We start from the raw sequence: 21,452 nt of genomic DNA on the forward strand, positions 1-21,452 counted from the left end.
GGTGTTAGGAATCTCATATGGTGCTAATCATAAAGTTGTATTAAATATCTTTAATGATCTTGGGTCACCTTCAAACAGAACCAAATCCAGAAAAAAAATCATCCAACTTAATGGAAGAATGAGTTAACACAAAGTCATCCTGTGTTTAATTTTGGCAATTAGTTTACTACTTGATTATCAATTTTTATGATGACTCCTGGACTTTGAAGTGCTGTGCTCACCCATTTTAAAAGATTTACAAACCATGAACATGGTGACCTGACTGACCCTTATCCGTTATACATCATTATTCAATTCCTCTATGGGCTGGAAAGAAAGGCGTACATCTGGCTTGAATGTTTCCAATCTCTTTATAGAACGAATCTTGTAAAATAGGCCACTGTCTTTTAATTAAATCTTTCTTTTAAGTTGCTGAGAATTTCTTTCTCTTTCTGAGTAACCCCTTCCTCTTAAGAGAACAGGGAGCAATTTCAGGGTCATTTTGGTTACCCTCTGAGGTCTTTCTAAATATAACTACAGATCCTGGAAAACAGCCTGCCTTTTGTGAGTTAACTTATTAGTTTAAAGAATCAGTGCATTAAGAGCTTTGATTATCCACACTCCAAAAATGCCTTCCTCTGATCTCCCAACATTGGACAAGAATCTCGATTTAGGGATTAGATATTTTCTCTGAGCCACTTCTATTTCCACTGGATCTACTTGCCTTATTTTATGTGTGGGCCTGAAATGTAGAACATGTTCTAGTTAGGGGGAATTAAAATTTAACTCAAGAATCTATATATTCTAGAATAGGTCTCAGATGTTTCTGTAGTCGTCGAATCAGCGTCTTAAGTTTTTGGAAAGCATTGTATTATGTGCTGCTTTTTTTGTACGTGGCTGACTGCTTAAATTTAACTGAGCATTTTTTTTCCTGCCAAATTTCCAGTGTGCTCTCTGCCAAATTCCTGACCCCAAGGTTTTGGTTATCTTCACTTGCATATCCCAAGCAGCTCTCAAAATTAATATGGATTCAGTGAAATGTCTTCTATGCACCCGCCTCACTCACTTTCTGCTTACAACTGGTTCCTTCTTCTGAAATCAGTATTTCAATTAAAGGCATCACTGTCGACCCCATAACTCAAGCCAGAAATCTCCGACCTGACATTGCTTCACCTTCAGTATCCAGTCCACAGTAGATTCTGGATTTAAGATAATATATGAAAATTCTAAGAACAGTGACTGGTGCTTGATGAGACCAAATATTAATGGCCAACTGCTACAAATGTTCCTGGTAAATATCTTCTCAATCTTCTCCTCTGCCTCCTACCATCACTACATTAGCCCTCCTGACTCTGCATTAGCCTGTTGCTAGAGCTAACATAGCTCTTTTCCAATAGACTCTACCCATTCCAGGTACCTTGCTTTCAAATTGATAACATGATTTCCTGCTCTCAGTGACTTCTGTGGGCCCTTTAACCTTGAGAATAGATCCAAACACTTTGGTGTGAACCTGCACAATTGGCCCGGTGGCACCCTTCCAATGTCCTGCTTACCTTTCCCTGCTTTGACATCTCTGCTTTATTTAAACTGAATTTCTCAAGATATTCCAACACACAGTGTGCTTTTGGGCACACATGCCTTTGCACAGGCTGTTTTCACTTCTGAGAATGCCCTTGCCCCCTTGTCCTTGATAAATTCCAGTGAATCTTTCTAGATCCACCTCAGCTTCCATGTCCTCTGAGAAGCCCTCCCGATCCCCTGTTGTAACTGGGCTTCCATAGTTCTTAAGTTGTGTCTCTGATTATACTGTATTTAATTTTCCATTTATATGTCTGATCCTCCTCTAGACACTGAGCATGAGCGTAAGATTTAACTGTAGGAAAAAAATAATGGTTGTGGAAAGTAGTCTCATGCTCTGCTTTTCTCTAAATATAACCATTTTACTAACAATAATGTCTTGCTTTCTATTTTATTTTTCATATTCATGCACTAAAGAAGAGCCACTAAAACCAATTTATGGTCCTTTCCATCTTCCGCTGCTAACTAGTACTAACACAGTGGCTATATACTTCTGGAACTTTTAATTGTGTGTCCTTTCCACCTTAGAGATAGCTTCAGCCAATATTCTCACCAACTTTGGTGATGACGGTAGTTGCTTGCACTGTGTTTGAATTTGAGATTCAAAATTTAAATAACGGCAACCTATTTTCAGGTTTCTAATGTGCCATTGACTTGGAAGTGTGTTTTAAATTTCCAGAGTCGCTGTTTCCACTTATCAGAAAGACAAGCAATGAGCACAAACAGCATCAGTAACTATTTGGTGAGACATGAGCCCCTAATCCAAATCAACACATGAGTATGTTTCTTGAGACCGCAGTTAACACAATTAGCAATAGACTGCATCTTTGAGCAGCTAGAGAAAGAGAGTGGGATTCATTTTTAATTCCAACCAATTGTGAGCAGGAAAGCAAAAGCCTCGGCTGTCTGGAGTGGCTTTGTAATCAGAGGTTACCACAGGCCTGTCAGGACTTTCAGCAACTGCCTCCACTGTGAAAATAGTTTTAGCTTGTCGGGTGAGTGCAGGGCTAGGAAATGGTGACTTTAGCCAGCTTTTATCCCTTGTTTGATCTTTGGCTCAGAGAGATGAGGTTAATTGCAGCATAAGCTGGTAGCTTTATTTTTTAAATGAATCCATTTTAATAGCAACCTGCTTGAGGCCTGAAAAATGTCCAAGAACAGTAAGAAAGAGCTGAATATAAGTATGTGTTACGTTGTGAATTTTGGCTTTCTCTAGGCCAGTAGTCAACAAAATACTTGGCAATCACTCTAATCTTTTTTTTTTTTTTTTTTTGCTGTCCTTAGCTACATTTGTTGTGTGTCTTCTGAGTTATAAAAGCATTATACATATTCAATACAGAAAATTGGAAAGTGTAAAACTCGCTAGGAAGGATAAAAGCCTCTACAGGAGGCTCTTACCCAAAGACAACCATTGTCAGCATCTTGGCTGATACTAGCTTTATAGAGTTTTCTCCAAGCAAACATAATATACTTTTCAAATTCGTATGAAAATTTTGCGTATGTGGAGAATTAATAATATAGTGAGTTCTCGTATATATATTCACAATCCATATTTACAGATTATCAAGATTTAGATACCATTGGTCCATCCAGCTCTTTTTTCTCTTTCCCCACCTCTTCCCTTTTGGAAGTCTCTGCTAACTACTTTGTAAAGGAAAAGGGGAATCCTGATCTACTAAGAACTATGGAAGGCAAGCATTTGCCTGCCAATTTCACATACCCCCACTTACCTTTTATTACGGTGCAAAAAAGTATGGTTTTACACTCAGTATTGCATTGTACTTTGAGGATAAGTAGCCTTAAAGCTCAAGTCTATCACATGCTAGATGGATATTGATTTTTTCCTCTTAAATCAATGTTTCCCTAGAGCATAGTTTTATTTATTCATAAAGCTAAGATGATGTCTGACAGGAGTTATAGCAGTGTAAATCTGTGGTGCAGGCACAATACGAAGAGCTTTTGTAAGACTCAAAAATCAATGATGCTAGAGGGTTACTTCATAAGCCTGAAAAAGTACATTTGCTGTGCTTCCAAGTGTGAGAGGAAAATCTTAGCATATGGTTAACTTCCAGTCCTCTGTTTGTCGGTGCCGCTTTTCAAATGAACCTAAATGAAGTGTAACTAAAATTGGAACATCAGACTGGATGGAATCAAAGCTTCAGCGACAACCCCTTGTCGACACCAAATCTGTTGGTTCACTCTCGAAAGATATGCTGCCCTTGTTGATCTCAGCCCTGTAATGTTGCCTCACAGTGAAGGGATCCCAGAGCATGGATTTTTCTACCCAAGGGGCACATAACGCAAGTACATTCACTTTTGGGGATGCTTCCTTCGCTCTCTACATAGCTAGACTGTGTAAGTCATGAGTAATTCTAGAGTATTCACTTTGTTGATATGTGGGCATGGGTATTTTTATTTTCTTCTAAATTTTTTTACATTAGCTGACTTTGAAGTGATTAAAAATATATCCAATGGCTAGCATGTCACCATCTGGAATTTTATTTTATTTTATTTTTTATTTTATTTTATCTTTTAAAAAATTTTATTTATTTGAGAGGGAGGCACGTGTGTGTGCGCGCATTGAGTGGGGGGAGGGGCAAAGGGAGAGGGAGAGAGGGCATCTCAAGCAGACTCCCTACTGAGTGCCAAGCCCAACATGGGGCTCCATCTCATGATCCATGAGATCATGACCTGAGCCAAAATCACAAGTCAGATACCTAACCGATGAGCCATCCAGGTGCCCCTGGAATTTTAAATATCAATTTTCTATTAGCTATCTGATCTTAGTATGGTAGAACTAACTAGGGAGTCAGATGACCTAGACTCTATTTTCATTATTTACTCCTAGCAGCTGGGTGACCCAAGGTGAGTTCCTAAAGGACTAAAGTTTTTGCTTATAGTGTCATTTTGTTTGTTCATTTATTTTTTTTTGTTTGTTCATTTAAATAAAGGTGAGGATTTGTGAAATTAGCAAACATTCACTTGACTTCCATCATCTTCCGTATATCAAGACTCTTTTTTTTTTCTTTCAAAAGTAACTAGTTGATATTTTTAGAAAGGAAGGAAAGAAGAAACAAAAGAAAAAATTGGATAGTTGAAATGAGGACTCTTTCTTCATAAAAAATAAAGCTTTTTCCAGTTTCAATGGTCCACAATTTTCTGTGAAAAGATTTCTGATGATTAGTTCAACTACCAGTCAGAAGCCACAATTTCTTTAGAAACCTCAGAACCATTGAGGACACAGACTTTAGAAGCTGGGACCTTCAGCACCTGCTATGGAGAGCACCTGGGTGTTCTAGCCAGGTCTGTAGCTCCCAGGGGACCCCAGTCCGCCTCCAGAGCTTTGGGAGAAGTCTCTAAGATCCTTTCTCTTTGGACTCACCTGTTCCCTCTCTCCTAGTAGCAGCAGTGAGAGCCTCTTCAGAGGAAGGTTCTAGGAACTATAGAAGGGAAAGGATGTAAAACTGTTCTTGATGGTTACTACTCACTGCTGGTGGCACTTGTTTTCCTTTGTCTCACAGCGCTAGGCTTTGACACAACGTGGTGGCATGTCAGTGCTACAGGGCTTCTCCCATTAAGCTCCAAGAACATAGCTGTTCATCTCATGAGAAGATAGCTTACTTTGCAAAAGTGAGAAGATCCTAAGAGCTACTTTTTTGAAACGCCCAGGTTAAGATCTTATCTTCAGCAGAAACCCTGATTGCCTGGTGTGAAAGGCTCACGACAGAGCCTGTTTGAAGATGAGGGCGTTGGCTGTTTGGACTCTAACCATTGTATTGAGGTTATTTGTTATGTTTTCTAAACAGCTTTCATGGAGTCTCCAAAGTCTTATCCACATTCTTCCTTCAGTATGCTCAGCTTCATATTCTTTGATCCTACCCTATTGCCCTATCTTTTTAAAAATTAATTTTGCACTCTTCTAGGAAGCTGATTAAGAAAGTCACTCTCCCTTGCCCTTTGGTTCAGAGGCTCTGTGGGCTCACCAGATCAATGCTGGTCATCAGTAGAAGAATAGGTGTCCCAGCTAGCTGGCCCTACACCCAAGTTATTAACACATGAATCTGAGTGGTGGACCTCTGGGAACAGCCATAGTTTTTAGTGATTTTGATATGTTGCTTGGTCATACCAGGACCTGCCCTTCTTCACATGTGCCTCATGCATCTCTGCAGACACCAGGCAAGTTATGCTGATAGTCCGTCTCTGGGGGTTTTAACTATGAAGAATCAGAAAATGGGGGGAAGGACAAGAAATTAAAACTCTTTCCTACAGCTTCATATAGGGAAATGACCACAAGGTTGAGAATATGTGAAACTGATTATTTTCTAGTGGAACAGCCAGAAAATATAGAAACTCAAGAGTGGTAAACCAGGGTTTGCTGTTTCATTTACACAATCCTTTGCCATTGCCCCATAAATGACCCATAGCACGAAGGCAGGCTGCCAGGACATTAATGTTTAAAATTTGTTTTCCCACATTTCAATGTGTATAGTCTGTAAAATGTGTATGCACAATTTCAAGTATTTATTAGGCAATTATTAAGCCAAACAGGTTATGTTTGCAGAAGACAAGGGAAGTTTGATTTTTTTGTTGAGTGTGTTCTTGAGCCTCTGCTAAAGAAAGATCTCCTGTTTACTTTAACTGGAGACATTTGCCTCTCAAGTGTATGAGTGTGGTATAGGTTGCAAATAGCAACTCAGAACTGAAGCCAACTTGTGGTGCTGGGGATGGGGATGGGCGCTGTTACAGATAACTGAGGCAGTGTTTGTTAAATTGTCATGAGTGACAGGACCAAATTATTGTTGACTTGATCATAAGACAAATTGCTTTGTCTTATAATCTTATTATATAATCTGACCCATATTCTAATATTTAAAAATTATGTATGCCTCAAACACACAAAAAAATGGTGATAACTGCACAATTATGAGACTAAATCACATCTCTCCAATTTTCCCATCAAAGATAGTTCTCATAGGTTGAAAGCATAGAGGATGGTTCCTTCTTGTCATGCAGATCTCAGCTTACATGTTACCTCCTCAAAAAGGACTTCCCCAAGCAGCCATGGTTCAGGAATCGCTCAAGACACTCTCACTTCTTTTTCCTTGACCTTTTTAATTTACTTTCCCCATCTCATACTTTAGTGTTAGTCTTTTGTCAGGCTTTACCTACAGGGAAGTAAGCTGAGACTTCATCTGTGTTTTTTATCTTGTGTCCATCCAGTGCCCAGAGTAGTGGCTGGCATATTAGGAGCACCTGAATGTTCTAGATCTGCTTTCTTCTCTGGATCTTCCCCTCTGGCTCATCGGTATTTGTTTTTGTTTTTAAGGTTTTATTTATTTGAGAGAAAGAGAGTGGGGGGTGGGGAGTGTTGGGAGAGAGCCAGTCTCCCTTGCTGAGCAGGGAGTCCTAGGTGAGGGGGCTGGATCCCAGAACCCTGGGATCATCACCTGAGCTGAAGGTAAACCCTTAACTGACTGAGCCACCCAGGCACCTCCCCCCACCCCCACCCTGCTTCTGTTTGAGACCATTTCATCATCACTGCCTGGAAGCAGGCCTTACTGTCACCTTCCCTTGCTGTAGAATCCATGGTGCTTTAAACTCTGTATTTCTGTAATTAGCTAGTGTTTGCCTCTTGGTTGGAGTGTCTGATTGGCACATTGATAACACGTCTACTGTGCGTTAACATGATAGGCATTTGAGGCGAGTGAGTCAAGTTTTCCAACCATAAGATATAGCTGACAAAAGATTTTGAGAGAGCAACACATACACATTTAAGAATTACCTGTACACTAAAATTAATACTAAGGCTCAGTTGGATAGGTTGTTCTGCTTTGATGGTAGACTCAAGCAATGGCTTGTTATAGCTTCCTTTTTTGGTAGTGTTATTTAATTTACTCCTGTGATTAACTTTCTGAAGGAGAGCTTTCTTTTTTGGAAATGTTCTACCTCTTAACCCCAAGCTCCAGCTCAGAAGCCAGAGTCTGATCTTCTTATGTCTGGGAATATCAATTTCCTACTAATGGCTGTATTTTACATGATAACAAATCCAGTCTCTTCTACAAGTCTGCTTCATTTATGCAAAATAGATATAAATTGGAACATGTATGAATCAAAGTATTCTTTCAGGCAGAGAAGCTGCTGTAGAGCAGCTGTAGAGCATGCATATAATTCTGTGGGCCCTCACGTCAGGTTAACCAAAGAAATGTTCGTTCTCTGATCATCAAAGATAATGTTTATTGGACATTAACATTTCTCTCTTTTGGGTAGAGAGAAAACAGCTTTTTTTTAAAGATTTTTTTATTCATGAGAGACACACAGAGAGAGGCAGAGAGAAAAGCAGGCTTCCCACAGGGAGCCCAATGTGGGACTTTCCCAGGACCCCCGGGATCACAACCTGAGCTGAAAGCAGACACTCAACCACTGAACCACCCAGGCACCTCCCAGAAAACAGGTTTTGAAATTCAGGGCCTTTGCTACTTCCTGTCTTAGAAAGGTCAACTTGTTTTGGACCATCTTTTACACTTTGAAGGAATAACCTTTGTACAGTAGTGGCCTGAAAGCATTAAGCAACACTCCTGCTCACTGATTTTCAATAATATGGAGAAGTTTTTCCAAATTGAACTTAGCTATTAACAGAGAAAAGGCAGAAAATTAAATTAGCAAGGAAGTGTATCAAAAGCCTTTTGTAAATGCTATAGAGTCTCTCAAAATCTAATCCTTGAGAGAAATTTATTTTGTTCTGAAAAGAATAGGTTACTTTCCCAAGAGATCCCAAAATGCCTTTCATTTATAAGAGATGGATTATAGCTTGTGAATGGAACAGCAGGATTTTCAATTCTTTAATTTTGCCATCAACTTGCTGTAATTCACACACACACACAAAAAAAACCTATAAGAAAAACATTCTGGTACTACTATGTTCTTTAACCTATTACATAGAATTAACTCTACAGATAAAAGATAAGATATACTAATTAATAGTCTAGCATCTCACAGGTGCTCAGTTCTTGGGATAATTATTGATTTCTGAGCTTTATAAAAAGGTACCTTAGATCCCTGGAAAAAATGAGCTGTTTATAAATTCTAAGGTAAGGGTAAGTTTCTCTGAGTAAATAGTGGGAAAGAAACTAGGCTTCTCACTAATGGATGCAATTTTGAGTTTGGATCTAATGCCAGTGGTCTGCGGCAGAAACACAAAAACTTACTTGCTTAATTTATATTAATAATCATGTATTTTATTCTTTTCAAAAATAGGAAGTTAGAAAAGAATATTTAGGCTTTTTAAGTAAGATAAATGTGCTTTAAAGAGACCTGTTTACAGATCTCGATTTGGCTTTGGATAAGTAATAGACTCCTTCAGGAATTTAATGACCGTTCTGGACTGTCTCTGAAGAAGGACCCATGCACAGAAAGCTTTGCATATAATTGTAGGCAGTGTATAGACCCTCCCACAGTTGGCCAAGGACCCTTTGGTATCTATTTATAGGGCCCTAAGTAAACAGACCCTGACTTATACATCTAAGTAGGAGCTATGCTTAGTTTTTAATGCTATAAATACTGGTCATTTAATCCATGGCATTAACATAGCACCCAAGGCATATTTGAATGTTTTAAAGAGTTTTATTTAAACAGAAGCAACATTTATTTAGTCCTTTAGCAAGGGAGTATATGTTTAAGATGTTGATGGTTATTAGAGAAATAGTTAGAAATAGTTATTAAAGAAATAGTTTAAAGCTATTAATAGTTATATGGAATGACTATAGAAATAAGTAGAACCATTAAGTGTTATGAATGCTGTTTGCCCTTATATAGCCTAATCATTGTATTTTCTCTTGCTATGACTTCCCTGGCTTCTCTTTAATATTAAAATACTTCATCCGTTTCATGGGTAGGAATAATTCATCCCAGGTTCATATCCTTTTGGGAAAGTTAAAAGTTGACTTTAACTCCATTCTAGCAACAGTTGATAAATATAATTAATAATTCAATATATTTCACGTGATTATTGAACTTTTTAAAAATGCGGGACATATAGTATCACTGGTAAATAGAATATAAAACTTCATTACTTTTACTTTTAACTTAAATTCCCCTTTAGGTTAGTAGCTTTTCTTATACTTCATAGCTTTTATATATATATATATATATCCCTATGCTAGCCATTGTTCATATATCAAGGAAAAAAGTAAAAATATATCCTAACTGAACTGAATATAAATTGAGAATTGCATGTTTTCAAATTCATATCATATTAATTTGCTTTACATTTATATGTTCTTCCTGGGTGATTGTATTTAATCCCGGGACTTCACTGTCATCTAACTCAGGTTGGCAAACTGTGACCTACGATCCAAATACATTCTGACAGCTGTTTTTGTAAATAAAATTTTATTAGAACACAGACATACTCATTCGTTAGCTGTTGTTTATGGCTACATTTATACCACAAAGGCCGAGTTGAGTAGTTATGATAGATCATATGTCCAGCAAAGCCTAAATAAAGTATTTACTGTCTTGCCACTTAAAGAAAATGATTGCTTACCCTAATCTTGCTCACTACTTTCAACCTTTCTCCCAAGATCTTAATTCCTAAATTTAGACACCCACCAGATAGATTTCTTTACGTCCATGCCCCACATCCACCTTAAAATCAACATTTACCAAACTGAGTTCTTCCTATTTTATTTCCCCACCCTAATCAGTTCCTCCGTCCGAGTTTCCTTTTTTAAAAAAAATAATTTATTTTTATTTTTATTTTATTTTTTTATTTTTTTTTAGAATAAATAATAAATAAATAATTTTTATTTATTTATTCATAAGAGATAGAGAAGCAGAGATATAGGTAGAGGGAGAAGCAGGCTCCCTATGGGGAGCCTGATGAGGGGCTTGATCCCAGGACCCCAGGATCACACCCTGAGCCAGCAGCCACTCAACTACTGAGCCACCAGATGCCCCTTCATCCCATCTGAGTTTTCTAACTCAGTTAATGGCACCACCATATGCCCAAGGTGCTTTTCTCCTTTATATTATTCATGCCTAATCTGTCACCAAGGCCAGTCCATTGACTAGCCAAAATATAGGAACTGCTTACAGACAGTAATCTACATTTTAAGTAAAGATTTATTTATTTGAGAGAGAGAGCACACAGAAGGAGAGGAAGACGCAGACTCCCCATTGAGCAGGGAGCCCTATGCGGGGCTCTATCCCAGAACTTCAGGACCATTGCCTGAGCCTATAGCAGATAGATGCTTAACGAATTGAGCCACCCAGTAGCTGCCAATGCTTTTCAGTAACACAGTGCTTATCGTTCTTATATTCTCAGACCCACCTGCAGTTAGACTAGAAATTCCTTTTTTGACCTTTTAGAAGTTGCCATAAAATATCTTCAGTGAGAAGTAATCATTGGTATGTTTCTATCAAATAAGCCATGGAGAGATAGGTCCATTTCTCAGCTTTAGCTGTTGCTTAACAAATAAGAATTTAGGAGTGCTGAGAAGTCCGAATATTGTAAAATTTGTACCTCTATTATTTGAATACAGTGACGAGAACATGACCATTTGATTCACAGAGTTGTCACTTTAAAAGTATTCATCAATGTTTTAAAATTAAATGTTTGCTCTTTATGCAGGGCATTATTGGCTGGGGCATGAGGAGTTAAAACTCTAACATTAGATTACCATTTTTTTTTTGGTTCATCCAAAGAACATATTTAGATAACAAATGCATTTCTATCCTCATCAGTATTACTTGAATATTATTTTTAAAGCTTGTGATATTATTAACTCTGCATTCTCTTTTATGAACTTAAAATTATGCCATAATAACTGATGAAGAGCATAGTAAAAATAAATAAACTTTGAAATGCAAAAGGATTAGTGGGGATAATATCCACTCAGAGTTTTAGCAGTTTTGATCTTGGTGTTCGTTTTATCCAGTAAATATTATCATAGTACTTTAATTTCAGTTTCTCTATCTGAAAAATTATGCAGGAGCAGTCTTTGTTTTCAGGAACTAAAGCGATGTTTACAGCATTTGAGTCAAAAGCAGAGGTCATAAATTAATTCTAATCCTCAGAGCAAAGACATTAGCCTTGTGTAACATTAGGATTTGGGCTTGTTCACATAAAATAATCCCAAGAATAATAGTTCCCCGTGCTCAATGGTGATCATAAAGATTAATATTTTTCTTTGGTTAATGATTATGAAATACATTAATAAGCTTCTCCAAACACTTCCTGAAATTTTAATTATCTGTAGACTTTCAAAGCTATATTTTGATCAGACATGTAAAGAAGCGATGGAGCTCAATTAGTGTCAAATTAAGGATGATTTTACATTCTGATTTAGAGAAAAATGCCACCCACCATCAGACTTCAAAATAGCTGACGTACTTAGAGAAAAAAAGTAAATGGTTGAGGACCTTAGGCTACCTTATTGTCTCCATGCCCTGTGAGTCGGGCAGTGCCATGCAGAGAAAGTGGCTGCTGGGGCTGTCACTGTCCTCTCTGCCCATGGCAGTGCCCCCAGGACCTCTCATGAAGCCGCAGGGTGGCACATGGAGTCTCCTTATAAGGTCTCACATAAATTCACTTTCAAGTCTTTAGTGAATAGGTTTTAGCAGGTCGATAGCCCCTTCCTGTGATCTTTTTCTAAGAACTGGGCAGTTGGGGCAGAGCAAAGAGAGAGAGTGGCTTCTGTTACGTGTGGTGCCCATGGAGATTGTGTAGCCTTACATGAGCCCCTTAACTCTTCATACTTAAAATGGGAATATGAATCTCTACTTTATGAAAGTTGTAAAGGATAGGAATAATGTTTGCAGAGCACCTGGTTGAGTGATAGATGCTTAGGAAATTGTGGTGTAGTGGTTGTTGGTATCATAATAATAATAATAACAACAGAAAAAACAACCACAGCCATGTTTGAGGCATTACACTTGTTAATTATATAACATTTCTGTTCAGATTTCTGATGTTGGCCTTGTCATTCACACATGCTCTAGTTAGCCAAAGGAAGGACAAGTAATCTCAGTCTTTATAAATAAATGGATCTTCTCTGATGCTATATTTTCTATCCTATGAGATCATGACTTCATGTCATTGAGAAAAATATGTGAAAGTCATGCAGATATTCATAACAGCATGTTCTTAAAAAATGAAGATGTGGAAACTACTTGCCTCAACAATGAGGATGTGACAAGAATATTAAAAATAATATTTTATAATTTTAAAAATGGCATATGCACACTGTTTTGAAACATGGAAGTGCATACCTGATATAATACCTGAAAATACTGTTTCTTTGCTGATGGCAACTTTGTAAATATTTCTACAAAATAAAGACCAAAGGAGGGACGACACCTGGGTGGCTCAGTGGTTGAGCATCTGCCTTCGGCTCAGGTCATGATCCGGGGTTCTGGGATCAAGTCCTCTATCAGGCTCCCAATAGGGAGCCTGCTTCTCCTTCTGCCTCTCAATCTCTCTCTCATGGATAAATAGATAAAAATCTTAAAAAAAAAAAAAAGACCAAAGGAAACTTCTGAATATAATAAGTAGGGTTTTAATGTTCACTAGTTTATTTATTTTACACAAAGTTGCGTAACTTTATAAAAATTATAAGCTGTCTTAAGAATGTAATAACCTTCATTTACTCATTCTAATGAGAACGTGCATTCTGTGCCCTAATGACAGGTTTGAAGATGAACTCTTGGAATGAAATTATTTTGTAAATTAGTCCTCTTTTTCTGGGCTGCCAAAATCTTGTACATGTATGATAAGCCAAAGAAGGTGGTAAGCTTGAACAGAAAGATTTAGATTTTTAATTAATCCAATCCAGAGAAATGCATAAATAGATGTATCATTCTGTAGCAATTTATGTGACAATTTGGGACCTGATGGTTTAAAAAAGCTTAAGTAGTCTTTAAAGGGCAGCTGACAATGATTTATATAAATTAGGACTTCTCCGTGTTCTCATTTATTCTTTCTTCTTATCACATGTAAAAGGGACGCTAGTGCAGCAGTGCTCATTTTACAGAAGAGAGCCATGCCCTCAGGCACTGTGCATGATGCTTAACTTGGGCTTGTGATAATGTTGGCATCACAATTATCTACCCAGCACTCAAACCCTATCAGAGACAATTTACAGATTGACAGGGAAGTATACACTACCTAAGATATAATGCTGCATTTATTAAAAGAGTTCTTTAAAACATAGATGGACTTTAGACAAGGAAAGTATAAGGCAAATAGGAAGTTACGGTCCTCTAGAGGAAGAAGGTGGTGGAATGGGATGGGGATGGACAAGTAAAACACACTTTGGCATACCTCTCTGCTTGTTCAGTTCCAGAAGATTGATAACCCCTGGAGGCGTGAGGTGGGGGGTTTGTGTTTCATTTGTAATGAGCACATGTTCTATTGTCTACTGCCAGCTTATCAGCAAGAGTGAGGCTTCAATTGTGGGGTCACCTCACCCACTGATTGACTCATGCACCTACTTTTCTTTTTTGTTGCTTCATTGGGTTTCTCAGCATCACAATTGCTTCTCTTTATTCCTGCCTCAAAAGAAAACTGCCTGAAATCCAAATGTATTTACTACTCATTGATTAATTTATAGGCAAAGAGATAGATAAAAAAGCAATGGGAGTGCTGTTCCTTTTCATTTCAGGACTAAACATGGATCTTCTCTCTCCTATTTTGACATTTTTAGACAACCTCACTTATGAAGAGGCAGCCTTCCATTAAAATTATGGCTTGAGAGCTACAGAGTGGGGCTGATACCTGTCTGTGATTTTTGATATGTAAAACCCCAGAACGGAGCTTCAGAAAGGGTCTTCTCTAGCAACATTCTCATCACAGTGCCTATGACTATGTAAATCTAAGTTTGTTTTATTAGAGTCATTTTGACATTTTGGTACATGAATGAGGTAGACTAATTTATGTGATCAGATTCTCATTCATTTGATAGAAGATTAAGTGATCCATTTAAAAATGCCAAAGGATATTTTTAATTTGGAGTCTCAATTTTAATTGAAACAGTATCATTTGAATTTGAGCATTGAGAAGTAACAATGAAACATGTTTTTAATTTCTAAAGTAAATGATTAAGCTGTATTAATTTTTTAAATTTTTTTTAAATTTTTATTTATGATAGTCATACACAGAGAGAGAGAGAGAGGCAGAGACACAGGCAGAGGGAGAAGCAGGCTCCATGCACCGGGAGCCCGACGTGGGATTCAATCCTGGGTCTCCAGGATCGCGCCCTGGGCCAAAGGCAGGCGCTAAACCGCTGCGCCACCCAGGGATCCCAAGCTGTATTAATTTTAAAGCAGTCTTCCCTAGCTTTGCTCTTATAGGAAAAATATTTGCAAACTTATTTTTGTTTTTTTCTGTATATAAAATTAAAGGAGTACATTGAACATGCCATTTGCATGTTGATGACGGGTCCTCTGTCAAATAGGATGACCGGGGAGACACCAGGAACCATCTTTAGTTCAGCCTTAGTCTGAGGTTTATTACACAGTAGGTGCTTGGTGTAACTATTGAATCTCCAAATGGAAGTCAGCAATATGTAATGGAGCATTAGCCCTGCCAGTTCTTAAAAGTATCACTGAACTTCTGTGAGCCTCGGTTTCCCCATTTATAAAGTGGATATGATGATATTTACCCTCTTGTTTTAAGGGGATACTGTAAAAGTCAAAGGAAAAAATGTGTGAAACATTTTTGAAAACTGGAGAAGAGGGCTTTCTATTAAGTATTCATTACCAGCATTATTGCGTTTCAGGACTGCTTGTTAGTACCATATGTTTGTTCTAGCATTCAGTTATCATTCCATAAAGGCATATTTCAGTTAAAAAAAAAAGATTGTGTGCTAGAAGTAAAATTGAAGAGAAATTAGTAACGTATCACATTAATTGACCTCTGGAGTTTTATTGAAATACTGTGTTTATCTTGACATAATTATAATCACTTGTGTATTTAATTTACTTCTGTTTTTTCATGGAGGAACACTCAAAAACACATTTAGACAACCAAGTCATTATTTCCCAACAACACTGCACATTAGTAGCTTTTTATGTGTATGTGAGGTTTTTTATGTAAGAGTGAGCAATGATAATGTAATGTATAACATGAAAATATAAGGCATAGGTACATGAAAATTTGTCTTATGATTGCCATTACTGCTTTGGAAATTAGACTTTGATATATATCACATAAAATTCACTGTTAGATTGTTGTAAACTCAAAGACAGGGTTTTGTTGAAATGATTCTGATGGACTTTAATGAAAGAAATGAGTATATGCCTTAACTTTTATTCTCTCTTCTTGCTCAGTGTACAGTTAAATTTACTCTGCAGGATCGCAGTATTTGTCATATAATAATTTTATACTCTGTCTATATTAACTTTATGCTAATACTTCTAAGTGATACCAAAAATGCATTAATAAAGTCATAACCAGTAGCTGAACACACAAATATTATAGTCCTAAGCTTTGTTTTCAATCTTCTGTATGTCCTTAATTGGATAGTATAGTCATGGCTTAAACCCATATGAGCATATTTTTATTATATATCGGGCATTGTGGTGAAGCCCTGGAGACAAAGATTTATGAGACACAACCCAAAATTATATCCAGGCAGGGATAGGGGACACAATCTCATATCAATTTTTTAAGCTGTTTAATCAATACATATACTTATGTATATGAATGTATATATACATGTATAGATGATGCCAGAGTCTTTGTTATAAACCATAATAGTGACACTTCTCAGACACTCCCAAGTTCTGAAAAAAAAAATTAAGAGATAGGATAAAATAATTGGCAGGGCAAATATCACCTTTATTACTAGTAAAGGTCAGGTTGGAGTGCAGGGTTTATCTGTTGTGCTGATGCCAAACTCCGGAAGTGAGTACAGGCCACAGTGGCAGGGACAGGCCTCTCTGTGGGCCCAAAAGGAGCAACTCAAACTATTGGCAGGAAGATCAGAGGAAAACACATCTTCCCAGAAGATAGCCCCACTCCCTAGAGGAAGAAGGGAGTTGCTGAGCCTGGGGTACCTCGTTCATGCTTCCTGCAGTCACCCATTAAAGAAGTCATCCTCTCTCCCCTTCAAGGGAGTAAGTGAAGGAATAGAAAGAAAGATCCAGGAAGAGACCCAAGAGTGTTATCTGCTTGAACTGTGTAGAGAAAGGATTCACTCTCAATATGGGATAGGTAGGTTAATACTTGATGCCAGATGAACTGAGCAGAATCTAAGGACAGAAGGAAGAGTATATCTCTCAAAGAAGAACCCTCAAGATTTGGAGCTAAGTGGTCCAGGAAGAAGGAGTTAGAATATTCTGGTGTGGCAGAGGCAGGAGAAGGTGAGTTGTTTGGAAAGGAGGTGAAAGAGGCCTTGGGAAGTCCCTACAAAGAAACTGAGGAGCCTTTAGAAGTGGCACACTTGACTCTTTCTTTGCGAATGTGTGTGAGAGGTGTTATTTTTTTTTTTTTCTTGATTGCATCCTAGCACATTGAACCCTGAGAATGTTTTTTCCTATTTTTGGGTGGTTCTCTCCATAACTTATCTTAGCTAATTACATGTACGTACATGCTTTCCAAATACGTACTGAACTTGGTGACTAATCATGAGATTTCAGTAGCAAAGAGTCATTTTTGGAGTATATGACCTATATAAGGACATGTTGCAGGGCAAAATGATTCCCTCCCTTTCCATGATTAACATCTTTGTGGTTACATTAAAAGTTGCCTCTAAAATAGATAAAGTTCTGAGTAAGTTTTCAAAGCTAAACTTGTAGTATGTGTCAATCTGGGTAGATCCAGTGGAATCCTGCTCATTGAGTCACGCTCAAATACGTTCATGAGCCAACAACCTATTGATTTTGGAGGCTTTTCATAGTGTACATGTCTCCAAAATAAAGTTCTTAGACATGGGGCTTCAAAGAATGGTAACAATTATGGAATCAATTATTACATAGATTTTGTTATTCCATATAGTAAATCAGGTTTGCTCTAAAACAGTGTTACTAAAAAGGAAAAAAAAATCTCTTTAGTATAATGAGATTCTAAGTTGACTCTGTATCCTGTACCCTGTGAACAATTGCTGACTCTTGACAGAATGGTCTGGGTGTGGAATGGTGGGAGCAGAGAACACCCATTAGCTACCTTCTCTGTCTTCAGGGAGTTTGAAGTTTCACAGAGGAAATGTGACAGGCATTTACCTTATAGGTGGTAAATAGAAACAGTATATGAATCAGCACCAGGATGTCTGCTTTTTGTCATTCTTTGCTTTGTTTATTCTGAAAACGTATTGAACAGTTTCACAGGTGTTAAAGATAACTGTGTCTTTTGCTTGACACCGTGACAAATGCTACTGTCTTGACTTACCCAGACGTAATTGGATTCACCATATAACTGATGTCCCCTCCACTATCTAAAATTTGGTAGATTTTAGTAATTCCCTTCTTGGCTATCATTTATCATTTTATCTTTGTCCCCTCCTTGCTCTTGTATTTCTTGAATTAAACATATCTCTAATATGGCACAGAGAGAAAGAAGTGAGAATTGCATACTTTAAGACAAAGGAAAAGTTTTGAGGCCTAAGTAAGTTGCTACATCTTGGCAATAGGATGGTCCAAGTACATGGGTCTGATGTAAAATGTCCTGGTGGCTGTCATATTTTCTTTAGGATGCTGCAAACATTGCAGGATATGGTTTTTGTTTGTTTTCTTTATCATTAATGCAGAGGGTTTATTTTATCTCTGCAGATGTTTGGCAAAAAAACGAGTTGACTTGTTGTAATGGTGATTCTTGTAGACTGGATTGAATTAATTGTATCCTGCTTTTCTTTTTTTTAAAGCAGCTTTATTGAGTTATAACTCACATCTCATACAATTCACTCATTTAAACTATACAGTTCAGTGAATTTCGGTATATTCAGAGTTTTGCAACCATTATCGTAATCCACTTGAGAGCTTTCTTATAACTCTGAAAGGAAACCCCTGATTCCTTAGCTGTCATACAATTTCCCCATCTTCTGCACTCCCCCTGGCCCCAGGCAACCACTGATCTACTTTCTGTCTCTAATGAACCACGCTAATGAAGGAAGCAGTCAGCTAAAGTTTCTCAGTGTGACTGATTAGAACAATGAATCTCATCAAAAATAATAACAAGCTAGAAAGCAGTTACATATTCAATATGTAGAAAAGGAATCCTCGGCCGTTACCAGTTGTATGCATCAACCATTTGCAGGATAAAGTCTATGAAACATTGCTTAGAGTTCATGGCACTGTGCATTGTTTACCCAGAAAAATCCCATTTTGGACATTCTCTCTGTAGGGACTTTGCTAAGATAATGGGTTTACCCTCAGTGAGCTGATAGCATGGAAGAGGGGGATGGATGTGTATAAACAAATAGGTACAAAATAATATCAAAGTCTACAGCACAGAGGGTACTCAAGGGACAATCCTATATGCCCAAGGAGCCTGGCAGAGAAATGTCTAAAACAGCTCCTGAAGGAGGTGGCCCTGGGAGATCAGCGAAGGCATGTCTGAAGTTCGTGTGGGCATGGGGAAGGGTGTTTGGGTGGAAGGACCAGTGTGCTCAGAAGCAAGGAGGAGGAAGCATCCTGGCGCCTTTGGTCATGAGCACATAGGGTAGTAGGATGTTGTTCACATGAAAGTTTGAGAGGAAGATACTACGGGCAGTGAGCCACTGCGTGAAAGGTGCTATGTGACAGCGTCAGAGGTTGGACTTTACCTGTGGTATTAGTTTCCTGTAGCTGCTGTAACAAAGTGCTACTATCTGGGTGGCTAAGAATAATAAAAATCTATTTTCTAACATTTCTGGAGGCTAGAATTCCAAACCAGGGTGTCGGCAGGTTCACACTCCCTATGAAACCTGTACGGGAAACCTGTTATAGTAGTTCTTGGTAACCCCAGACATTCTTTGGCTTGGGGTCAGCATGATTCACTCTCTGCCTGTGTCTTCACATGATGTATTTCCTGTGCTTCTTCATGCCATCTTCTCCCTTGCATGTCTGACTCCAGGTCCAAATTTCTCATCTTTATAAGGACACTAGCCATTTTGGAGTAGGCCCACCTTCATGAATGACCTCATTTTAACTTGATTACCTCTGTAAAAGCCCTATTTCCAAATGAGGTCACATTCTGAGGGACTGGAGGTTAGGACATCAGCATACATTCTTTAAGAGAGAAAATGCAACCTGTAGCACCCACCAAGCATTAGGGTATTACTGAAGGAATTTAAACAAAGGAGTTGAGTGATTGTATTACATTTTAGTAAGTCACTTGGTCGGCTGTGGAAGGTGAATACAGAGGAGTCAAGAAAAGTTAGGCCTTGTCCAGGCAAGAAGTCTCATGGATCTTGTATGCCTGACCAAGTAAATGATTGGTGTATTACTTTATTCTTCACTCATAAAATTAAAAAAATAAATAAATAAAGAGAGGGATCCACAAATCCACAGCAGCACTGGAAAGCCATGCCAGACATACCATCAGCAGATAGAGATACTCAAGAATCTCAGAAGGTATTAAGAGAAATTAATCTAATTAGCAGTGAAACCCAACAGAAAAGAGAAATACATTCTCTTTCACAGCTGCATAGGCAATATATTAATATGATGTTGGCTTTAGGTCAGTGAGGAGAGGGAGAATGAAATGAAAAATGCACATGCCCTTTGACCCTCCCAATCCTGTGTCTGGGAATCTATCCTATCAGTATCCTCACTCACAACCAGAGAGACATATGCAAGAGCAATCATATGAGAGTTTTTTTTTATTGTGAATTGTTTTATTTTTTTTTACCTTTCATTTTCTTTTTTTTTATATAAATTTATTTTTTATTGGTGTTCAATTTGCCAACATATAGAATGACACCCTGTGCTCATCCCATCAAGTGCCCCCCTGACATGGATGGAACTGGAAACTATTATGCTGAGTGAAATAAGTCAATCAGAGAAGTATGAGAGTGTTTCTAATTGAGAAATACCAAAAGTATCTAAATATCCATTGGCCCAAATATAGTATCTCCATACCTTTGAGTGCTCTGTAGTTATTTAAAGGAAAGATAACTCTGTATGCACTAACATGGAAAGTTCTCTAACATCCAGCAAATGAGCACAATAAAACTGTTGAACAAATCCTAGTGTAGAGATGCTTAGTATTACCCAATATGTAACAAAGAAAGAAAAAAAACCCTCTAGATTTTTATATTTCTCCACACTTTTTAAAGTGTTTTACTAAAAATAATAATAATAATAATAAAGTGTTTTACTCAACTCTAAGTGTATGTACCTTTAGGGAAGGAAGTGGGATTGGGACAATAAGGTGAAAAGGAACTTTCATTTTTCATAATAGGCCTTTCTGAATTCTGTGAGCCTTCTCAATAAGGATGTATTACAACAAAACTGAAAATTTACTGTAACAAACACTCAAAGTTGTAGAACCTATGAGATTTGGTGAGTAGGTGAATGTGCTGAACAGCAGGGTGGAAGGGAAAGGGGAAAGTGAGGAACAGATTGGAAGAGGTGAAATGGGGAGGATACATTCAAAACCCCTCAGAAACAAAAGGGCAACATTTTTAAAGAGAGAATTTTTTTTTAATAAAAAAAGCAAACAAAAAAGAAGGGATAGAGGGGCGCATGGGTGGCTCAGTTGCTTATGCGTCCAACTCTTGATTTTGGCTCAGGTCATGATATCAGGGTGGTGAGATTGATTGAGCCTGACGTCAGGCTCTACACTAGGCTTAGAGCCTGCTTATGATCTTTACTCTCCCTCTGCACTCCCCCTGCTTTTAAAAAAAAAAAAAAGAAGAAGAAGAAAAGAAAAATGAAGGTATGAATCTTACTGCAACAAAGTTCTAGGGGTTACAGTTTGA

Source organism: Vulpes lagopus, chromosome 9, assembly GCF_018345385.1.
Source record: "Vulpes lagopus strain Blue_001 chromosome 9, ASM1834538v1, whole genome shotgun sequence".
NCBI lineage: Eukaryota > Metazoa > Chordata > Mammalia > Carnivora > Canidae > Vulpes > Vulpes lagopus.